This window comes from Oryzias melastigma, linkage group LG3 (assembly GCF_002922805.2).
Source record: "Oryzias melastigma strain HK-1 linkage group LG3, ASM292280v2, whole genome shotgun sequence".
Lineage (NCBI taxonomy): Eukaryota > Metazoa > Chordata > Actinopteri > Beloniformes > Adrianichthyidae > Oryzias > Oryzias melastigma.
The window spans coordinates 3196555-3208105 of NC_050514.1; positions in this window are offsets into that span (position 1 = coordinate 3196555).

Consider the following 11551-nt stretch of genomic DNA (forward strand, 5'->3'; position numbering starts at 1 on the left):
TTCTTGAAACGGGCCCCAGATCAATCGGAGTGACCCACCTATCTTGATCGGAAGGAAACTTTGATCCAAATGAATCTGATCAGGTCAGTATTCCGTTTACGTGAAACATTTTTATTCTGATCATCTTTTAATCTGATTTCCTGCCTCCATGTAAACACAGCTATTTTTTGGACCTTCTAATTAAGCTGCAACAATACAAACAATCGATTGATGCTGAACTTAGTTGCAAAAATGCTTTTTTGGTTTTTTTTGAGAATCACACCGGGTCATCAGTTGTGTTGGTAAATGCACATCACCACTAGCCTCTTTTTCACAAAAGAAAAACTCTCAAATGTGTAACATTTAGCAAACATAAATAAATAAATAAATAATATTTATAATATGGGAACGAAACAGAATTAGCTTGAAGTAAATGAGATTGTAAAATTGGAAAAAGAAATATAAATATTTGAAAACAGTTTTAATCTCGAGAATATCTATTTTACACTTGAAGGAAATAATGAAAATTTTAAAAAAGAAAATATCTAAAACATAAAATAAATATTGAAAATTTGAAAAAAACAAAAAATGTAAATTTGAAGCTTGAATTTGAAAAATAAGGACAGATAACACAACACAGGTGGCAAGCAACAGACGTTATTTTGGTCCTGATATAACCTCTATTACCCAATGTCAATCATGTCCCAGCAGCCAGTGGGCTCAAAGCCACACCCCTATGTAAAATTTGACTCAACTCAGAAAACAAACATTTGAAAACTGGAAGCAATAAACATGAAAAAATGTAATTGACTTCATAAATTAAGGAGTGAAAGAAAAATAGTGAGAAAAAATAAAACGTTAAAAACTGCAGCTGTGGATAAATAATTCACTTCAATTTTTTTTCATTTGGTAACAGTTTAAGTTTATAGTTTTTTTCTTTAAAGTTTAAAATCCATTGTTTTTAAATTTACAATTTTATTTTTTACATTTTCAATATGTCCTTAAAATTTACAATCTGTACATTGGAGTTTAAAACTGTTTTAAATTTTTCAATAATTTCATTTCAAATTTACAATTTGGTTTTTCATTTATTTTAAGCTGATACTGATTTAACTCAATAAAAACCATCATTAAATTATGCAAACTTTTCATTGTCTGGACCTAGTTTCCGTGCCTGCTTCATCACAGGGAAATTGAATATTGTCCTTTTCTTTGCTCTTTCTGGTCTGGCCTATGACATATGGGTCACCAGCTGTTGTCAGCTTTCTCCTTATGTTCGCCATTCCGTAAGAATCATGGAATAGATGTACGCTCACTGAATCCTTCATTAAACAGCATTAAATGGAGACATCATCCAACGGTTTGAAGGGTCCTCTGAAAATGGACTATTCTATCTACAGAGCTATAATGTAATCAACAATCAAGTGTTTTGGCGAGGACTGTCTGACACAGACGCTCCAACAGAAGCTTTGCTTCATAGTTTGCTGGAGAAAAGAGCCAATCAGTTACTGCTCAGGCTTGAGTGAATCTAATTCATGTACTTCAACTGTCTTGTTGACCCATCCAAAATAACCGTTGAATTAAAGTCTTGAATGTTTGAAACTGATGTACATAACGTCTGCAGATGTTAAAAAACAGCTAACTAATAATGATTTTTGATTTTCACTGATGTCCGTGACAGACATAACATCCTGTCCACCTTTGTCATGGGATGAATAACACGTCAATGTAAGGCTAGGGTCATCTGGACCCCATGAGATAGCACAAGGGTTAAGTGGCCACTTCCAATGAAAAGTCTTGAGTGTAAATGCCCGTTTGGGGCTTCCGCGTTCAAAATTCTTGTGTTCACGCATATCTACGTACAAATCTAAGATCCTTTTGGGATCTATGTACAAAACCTGTTTGAATCAATCAAGGAATCAGATTTGGTAGTATGGGTAGCGTTCCTTTTAAATCACTGAAGTTCCAATCATTTGAAAATTGTTCATGGAGGAGACATTACTAATTGTGATTTATGCCTGTGGCCTCACTTATATGACACCAAATCTTTTATATATCGGAACAGAGCTGAGAAAGACAAAACTTTGAGCTCAATTCACAACATTTGCTTAGACATTTTGCTGCAAGTCTCTTCCAGCTTGAGAGGACTGTGGACTGTGGTTTGGTTTTTTGTCAGTTATGTTCTGGGTTTTGGTGATGTTCTGTTTTGAATTGTCCCTCGGTCACATCAGTTTCAGTATTGTCAAGATTCAATCTTCATTTCAGTTAATTACTCTCAGTCTATGTAAACAATTCCTGACGTAATGACCTGACCATCTTGGATCCAGCAAGGGAATTTTTGCTTCAGCGGTAGGGTTTTCCGCCACTGCAGTCCACACCAAGTCGCACCACATCAGATGGGATTTCCTGCAGTCATGTTCAAGTCATGTCTTGCCATTTTCACCAAATCTGGTCCTGAGGGGGATCATTGGGGCCAATTTTCCTGTTCCTCAGGAGGGTCACCAGGGCTGCTCCTTCTTGTTTGTATCCCTTTGGATGGTTGCCGCTCATCCCCTTGGCTATATTTCCTGTTCCAGAGGAGGGTCGTCGGGACTGGTCCCCTTCATGTTTCCTGTCCCTAGGAAGGGGTTCTGATACCCCTCACATGAGTCTGGCTACAGGAGCTCTGTTTTCTGGACATGTTTTTGTTTTACTTTCAAGGGTCCCCTCCTCTTGGATGTTTTGGGGCATCTGGGATCCGTCCTGTTGGGGAGGGGTACTGTCAGGATTCTTTTCTGGGTTTTTGTGGTTCTTTTATGTTGTTCATGCCATTCCATGACACCCCACTCCACACCAGATGGGTTTTCCTACAGCCATATAAAGTCTTTCCAAGCTACATCCACCAAATCCGTTCCTGAAGGGGACTGTCGGGGCCATCATTCAAGCTTAATATTCCTTAGAATGGTTGCTGCTTATACCCCTTGGCTGTATTTCCTATTCCGGAGGAGGGCTGTCGGACTGCTCCCCTTCTTTTTTCCTGTCCCTGGGGAGAGTCACCAGCACTGCTTTTCTTCACGCCTTTTCCTGATGAAGGGTTCTGATACCCCTCTCATCCCTCTGGCTGGAGGACCCCTGAATGTTTAATGGACTTGTTTTTGTTTTTTTCTCTATGTCCCCTCCTGCATAGCGTTTGTTTTTGGGCATCTGGGATCTGCAGTTTTGGGGAAGGGGTACTGTGAGGATTGTGGACTGTGATTGGTTTAAGCTTTATTTGTACACTAGATTTTGTTTAGGATCTATTTAACTTTGAATTCAGATTTCTCAATAAACTAAAAAAATTCAAAGGTGTGATGGATAAATACAAAAACGAAAAAGGTCACTAAAAATCCACAGTTTGATAAACTTTTATTAGCAGCATCCTTGTAGTGTTAGACCGCCAGTGGCTGAATAGTATGTATTATTTATTGTTGGAATAAATCCATATTTTGAGTAAAAACTCCTAGTTTTGCTGCTTTCTTTTTATTTTAAAGTCAAATGTTCTTCTGCTTCCTTTCTGGCTCTTTACTGCAAAATGGTAAATGGTAAATGGCGTATACTTGTATAGCGCTTTCTACCCTCCTTCGAGGGCCCAAAGCGCTTCACAGTCACAGACCCATTCACCCATTCACACACACATTCACACACTGGTGGTGGCTCCGCTGCCGAACACTGGCGCCAACCTCCCACCAGAGGCAATTCGGGGTTCAGTGTCTTGCCCAAGGACACTTCGACACATGGGCGGGCAAGGCGGAAATCGAACCCACTCACTTCTGATCAGGAGTCGACCGCCCTACCACTGCACCACGGCCACCCCAAAAAGAAAATTGTCATCCGTTTTAGTTAACTTTGCTAACTTGGGGGTTGTAATAGACCTTTATCACAAGATGTCAGACTACACTTTGTTTGATAAACTATTGGAATAAACCTTTGAGAGAAAAACAAACTTTATACAACAGCAGAAGTGTTCTTTTCCTTCTGAGTACACATGAATATTGATTCTAAAAATTGTCTGCTTGCTTAAGAAATAGATGATCAATCTTTGGGTTTTTTTAATGTCTTATAAAGGAAAAGGTTTGAGTTTCATTCTTAGAGAAAATAACTGGCCAATTTGCTTCATTTTTTGGTCACTAAAATAAAGACACTTATTTTCAGAAAAAAAGCAAAAACAACAGGATTTTATTGCTTACAAACAGAGCAAAGACAGAACTCAACCATTTCTGGGAGGGCCACATCGGTACCAAGACTTCTCTGCAAACTGGAAAAAAGTTCTCCTCTTTTAAACGCATAGTCCTGGCTCCACACTAATTAATCAACCATTTCATCCCAACAATTCAGAACGTTTTTAAACATAACCTAATAAATCTAAACAGGATTTTTAACTCATAAAATAAATAAATAAGCTAAAACATATAAACCGTTTAGACATAAAGAACAAAAACCCTAAGAATTCTAAAATGAAGTCACTTCCTGATTCCTGTTGCTAATGGATTATCATATGTAGAATGCTCTGGTTTGACAGGTCCGTGGTGGGAAGCATGAATGGCGAGTACAATAGTATTTAAGAAAAAATGTTACAATCAAAATGAGCTATTATAGTGAGGTGAAATGTGAGCGATTCATCATGGTTATGTGGACTGAGAGATGAGGTGCTTAACCTGTGACGCTGCTTCATCACATACATGAATTCTTTTTTGAAGATAAAAAATGTAATTGGTTAATATGCTTTTTTAAATGACATTTAGGTTTTGGTAACAACAGAGAAACAATTGCAAGATTTCCTAAGTTGCAACTAATGAATTAACGTAGCCTGAGATAACCAGTAACATTTTGAATAAGTGAATGATTTTAATTGAGTAGTTTATATTTGAAGATTTTCCATCCGCAAATTTTACTTGTTTAGCAGAATGACGCGACTAGTGCTAGAGTAATAATCCTCATAGATAAACACAGCAATCGTGTTTTATTCAAAAGCTGCTCGGTAGAAACTCTTTTTTATGAAGTTCCGGTTTATGGGGTCCTCCTGCATATGTTCATGTCTCTGTTTTAATTACATTTCTATAACACAAATATTAATTGTTTGCACCAGTTTTTTCACAGCTGTGTCTTTTAGGGACCACTTAGAAACAAAGGAGGAACTTTAAGTTTAATAGAACAAAATAGGTGAATAATGAATGAGAAAACAAATGCTGGTTTAATGTAAAAGTACAGCTGGGAGCAGTTTAAAAAAAGAAAGAAAATTAGTGCTGTCATGCAATTTTTTTTCTTTATGTGATTAATTAATAAAACCCTACATTAGTTCATCTTTTTTTTTATCTAACCTAACTATTGCTGTGAAATGCCTCATTCTAAGGTATTTTGTTGAAATTTCTCACACAGTAAAACATCAAAATACAACAAAAAAGTAACTATGTATTCTTTTTACAACCTTTACTTTTATACCACCAAGGGATATTTTTTTTTAATTTTAAACAGTTGAAGGAAAAAAAAATCAGGTCCAGAGTAGGGCTGTGTATTGGCAGAAGTCTGTAGAAACAATATGTATCCCGATACACGTCTCATGATGCGATACGTATCGCGATATATCCAAAGACTGTACCTGAACATTTTTTTAAGAGTATGACTTAGAAAAAAATAACTCTACCTGAATATTAATATGTCTTTCATTGTTGTAAAATGGTAAAATTCCTTTTATTTAATGATCACAATGAATGTATCTCATATACAAGTTACTTTAACCCACAATTCATGTGGCTTTTCCTTCGGTAAATGAAGAAATATTTGTTTTGTAAGGGAACAATATGGTCTGATTTCCACAATAAATAATTTCCAGTATAAGAAAAGAAAAACAGAGTGATTATGTCCCAAACTTTTTCTACATGACTGTTTTCTTCCCTGATGTGGGGCCGGGGTCGGTTCGTAGGCTGACAGAAAAAGTGTAACAATCACAGCCTAAATGTAAACATTAATGGTTTTTCAGAAAGCCAGACATATATAATTTAAATAAATAATTTCTGTAATCTTTACAGAAAATATACTAAAACATTTTAAAAATTAAACCAATAGATAGTCTATCCTCTCCCGTCATAGTTCAGACTGCAGAAGGATGGAATAAAAAGTTACGTTCTATGTGAGTCTTGATCAGCCAGATTGAGAAAATAATAATCTGTGTCTCTGATGGTGTTTGGTGGGCTGGGCCAAATGTGGAGGTGTCAGGACTCACTCAGCCATGTCCTCTGCAGACCACCAGAGGGAGCCATCTCCTGAGTTTTAACCAGCCTCTCTCCTTCACTCCAACTCCCAGCAGCCTTTGCTCCAGCCTTCTCCTTGCACAGCTGCTCATCATCATCATCAGACTCACCAGCATATATACTCACTCCAGGCCACAGTTCATTGTGAAGTCTTGATCCTGTTTACAGTCAGTCTGAGCAATTCTCCTAGTTCCCTAGTCTCTGTGTTTTTGACCCACGCCTGTTAATACTTTTCCCTGCCTTGCCTCTGAGATTTTGACCCTTGCCTGCCCTTTGACGCCGACTATGTCTTGCCCTTGTTCAGTGAAATTAAACCGTCTGCACATGGATCCAAACGTCTCAGCCTCTTCGTTACAGGAGGAGGGCCGGATCCGGCCCATGGGCCGTAGTTTGGAGACCCCTATAGAACATATGTTGACATACCTGATTCCACAGTTTACTGTTTAATCTGGTCAGCTTTAATTAATTTATGCTAACGAACACCTCGTTGGGCTTTATCCCTGACATAATAGATGATATTGTGGCGTTGTTTTGGGTTAATTCTGTCAAGAACTAGAGTGCACATTGATGACTTAACAGATGCATTTTGAAATAAACATTGTACCTTTGTGTTACATTTGAGAGAAAAGTTATAGATTAAAAATCTGATTAACCCAATTAATTCTTTTGGCTGTAATGAATTAATTAACCATGATAAGTATGTTTTTAGAACATTATGTTTTCAGCTTTTGATTCACAGTAGCTTCTCCTTTCAGTACTTTGCATCACCTTTTTTTGTCGTCACTGATTTGCTGCGCTGTGAATTGGAGAGTCACAGAAATTACTGTTCAGACAATAGGTAGAATAAATGCATTCCGTTGTGAGAGAAAAAAAAAGATCTCCCGCTTCAGTAAAAATGCTGAACAGCCACTGTGCGGGCCCTCCAGCAGCATGCGATCACCGTGAGATCTAAGCGTTGCTCTTTTCATCACAAGACTAGATCCTAATCTGTCGCGGGGAGCAGGGCGGCGCTGAGAGTTGCTACACTTGACTGCACAACATGCAGATGAGCCACATATGGCTGAGACAGAGGAAATGTATGATGAGGCAGATGGATGCAAACAAATGAATATTTCATCACCAAGATGGCACCTTTTCAATGACCTGCACGGCGGCACGCTTTAACATGTTTCTGTTAATGTAAATGTGCCTGTTTCTGTTCATGTTATGGTTTTTACTCACTGATTCTAATGACCTATAATGCCTGCAGACTTCCTTCAACTTGCATTCAATATTTAAGTCAAACCCTGCTGTAAGAGCTCTCTTTGACTTCTCTTAACCCTGGAATGGTGTCAAACATTTGCACTTAGGTGAAAGTGTAGATTGAAAAGTCACGCTATCTCAGCCTATGGAGCCTTGAACGCTAAAGCGACTCTGACAGTCTAAAAGACACTAACAATATGTAACATTATTTTGAAGTATTTCCAATAGTCTCCACTAATGCAAGAGTTGTTTACCTTCTGAAAGACAGATGAACACCGAACAGCATTTAAACAAGTTGCTGCTTACAGCACATTTGCTGTGAGTCACAGTGAGATGGACCTTTTAATGTGCAGCCTTGCTCTTGCAATTTTCAGATAAGATTCTAATGGACAATTTACAACATAAGACAAAGACTTCACTGTGAAAATTCACTAAATAAGCTGGTTTAAACGGTTTGACATGAGCCTTTTGACTTCAAAAAATGTACAAACTGTAGCGCCAGGAATTAAATGTTAAGTTTTTGCTAAGGAAGATTGAGGCAAAATTGCTAAAATATGTTTTAACCCTTTAACAACTGAGGCGGTGAAGCTTAAACACAAAATCTTTGGAATACTGTAACTTTTGAACCATTAACACGACCAATGCTGCTTTTCTCCTTCAGAATCTGCTGGAATGATGTTAATCGTGTAAATGGTTGAAAAGTTACAGTAAATCAAAGAACATAAACACTGGAGTTCCAACAATAAAGGGTTAAAATAAAATTTAAAAAAAATCATACAAGAAAAACATTTTAATTATTGTATTTTCAGTGGTCCCCAACCACTGGGCCATGGACTGGTACCGGTCTCAATAAGCTTTTATTTTGAAAAAAAAACAAAAAAAAAACAGATTCTCTCAACTATAACTTAAAAATCTTTGAAGTAATAAACCTGCCTGAAATTCTGATTCTGAGAATTGTTTTCCACTTGAATCTACAATGTTTAAATTTGTCTACATGTGTGTCTCAGCCTACACAAACATGAAGGTGTTGACTGAGGTGTAACAACAAGTAGCCTCGTTACTGAACTGCAGGTATCAGTGCTGTGAGGTTATCTTTACTCATGTAATGTTTCGGTTCAGCATCTCTGCTAACAAAGAAATGCAATAGCATCCAGACCCAATTTATGCTTTTGTCATGGGATGGAAAAAGAAAAAAAAATCACATCCACTTGGCCAGCAAGTAGCCAATAGAAAGCTCTTCTAAATTACAGTGCTGGAACCCACAAAGCCTCAGGCTAGTTTCTGTGGTGACAGATCCACACAATGAGTCTTCATGAGCAGGAAAATAACAGAGAATCAGACCAGAGGAACAAGTCACTGCATGTCTGTGTCCAGAGGACTCGCATCTTTGCATACACACTTTATTAAAAGAAAATAAAAGTTGATTCTATTGAAGTATTAAAAATATCATTGATGCCACTTTAGGTCTCAAACATCAGAAAACAGTGGTGCTTTTATTTTAATTATAGATATTAACTTTCTCTTTGTATTTGTTGTCTAGTATTTAAGAACGTTTATCTATTTAGACATCTAATAGTTCTGGATGCTTCTCCTACTTTTTGATCCACCTTCATTCTGTTCCGTTTTTTTGTATTTAACAACAACGCATTAGTGAAATGAAGGCACCTGTGTGGAATTCTATTCATCAAAATGAAGATCTTTTCCTAAGAGAAGACAAGGCAAAGATAAGACAAACCATGCACTTGTAATATTAAATTATAACACAAAACCCCTCTTTCTTTCTAACTTTTTAAATAAATTAAAGAACAAATTTGGTATCAAGTCATTCCAGTAATAGACGTACATTTTTCAATCTTTGAGATTTCAGGGTTCGGATTGTAAGCAAAAAATCACATCAGAGACAAAGTAAGAAACAATTCTAATCTAGAAAAAGTCTGTTAGGTCAACCAATAGTTTTCAAGAAATTGGTAAAATAGTTACCAAGAATTGAATGTATTTCAATTTCCCCCTCCGGCCCTTAAATCTTTATTAGTTGTCATGAGATAGTAAATGGGGTGCACACAAGTATAAGTCGCCCCATCAATGACTTTTCCAAATGATGTCATATGTACGGCACTTTTAGCGAGACAAAAGAGTCAGTCACAGATAAATCCTGACAGACTTTAACTCTGAATACAGTAACTCTAGAACAAGGGTGGTTAAACTACTTGATCTCCAACTGGAATAAATTACATTGATAATTCTAATTAATGCTTTATTTTCCCTGTAACTCTGGAGTCTCCCCACAGATGGTGCTCTATAAATACATTGACCTGTTTAGGTGCAGAGCTATTCTGCATTCATGTGTTGTCAGAAGCTTTGTTGTTTTTCTGACGTTCATGTGTGTTTTTGTAGTCAGACCCACATTGTTTCTATCATTTCAACACCACATGAAGGCAACAATTCTCTGGTCTTGCGTTTTTCCTTGAGGGACATCGACCCATGAGTCAGTAGCGACTTGTGAGGCACTGACGTCATCGGTCAGATTTTCAAACATATGAACCCTTCAGAGCAAGTTATCCTCCATTTGAATGGCAACAGTTAAAGTGTGCGGTTCAAAATTTATTTTCAACGTTTTTCTTTCGTATACAAAGGTAGCATAGGAAAAATAATTTTAAAAATTGTTATTATTGACTTTTGCTTATAAATTAATTTCATGAACCGTGTACCATGTGACATGTACAAACTAAATTCTGAGTTTAGACACCTAATCCTCCATTTGGAAAATTATGCTAAACAACATTAAAGAATAACTAAAAAGCTGCAGTCGACTTGCCACCACTAATCCTATTATTCTTTAGCCACAGTGTCCCATTTTCTGGACTTACCAACGCCCAGTGTAACTCTATGGCACATTTTTAGCGGATAAAAAAGGCGAAATGGGTCACAAACTGGGATCAGACAGTCGGTGAAGAATAAGCAAATTAGATCATTAAAATAAATAAAGTGTCTTTTATAATGATAAAAAGACTGAAACATTAAAGCGCATATGACAGCTGCAGCTCCGGCGAAGGCTGAGTGCAGGGCCACTCTATCTGAACAGGAAATTTGCCATTTTTTTACGCTGAAAAAAGAAACTTTGAAAACCTACAGAGAAAAAGGATTCATAAAGTAAACATGTCAAAAAAACAATATTTAATTTTTAGTTTGAATTTTAAAAAGTATATTAATTTTATTAATACATTTTTAAGCTAAGGTGAGGCTTTTCCTCCCCTGACCTTATGTCACTACTAAAATCAGAACAAAACCCACAGTTTTGTAATAAAAATTCCTAAATGGTTGCATTTTCAGTTTAGCCATGCATTTGGTCAAGATTCCATTTGATTTCTTTCACTAATGGGTTGAAATGACCAAAACACTCGATGGATCTGCTCCGGGTCCGGCCCTTCTGTCAAATTATGAAACCATTTGAGGCCAACAAGTCAAAAAGTTTTCTCTTCTCCCTTCCCCTACATTTATTCCTCCAAACGGAGAGTTCTGGAAAAATAGTGTCTCCGATTTGGGATGTCACTTTCGCTCGATGACGTCACCAGTACTCGGCGGTTAGCTAGCATTAGCATGCACCTTCCAGTGCTCGAATATACATACCAACAGTGGTTGTATAACTTTAAAAAGGTCATGCTACAACAAAAAGTCATTACTTACATTTAAATGTAAACTTCTGTGGTTCAGATCGCAGCCACGTCAAGAAAAGCGCTTCTTCTCCGCGGCACAGCAGAACCCCCTCGCGAGGTAGAGGTTTGTATCCATCCCCTTGAAGGGGAGGATATTAAAAATTATATTTCTGATGATGCTTGCACTAAAAATCACCCTTTAAATGGAGGGGTAGGGAGAAGGGAAGAATTCGGATTGGGCCTAGAACCTGTTTGTAACACACTACATGCTAACCACATTAGAACAGTCAGTCACGTTAGAAGCATTAGCCATCTTAGCAGATTCACAAAAGTTGTAACTCCCAAACTTGTTTGCAACTCATTGAAAAAAAAGAAAAAAACTGACAATTAGCACTGAAACAACTGTTACTG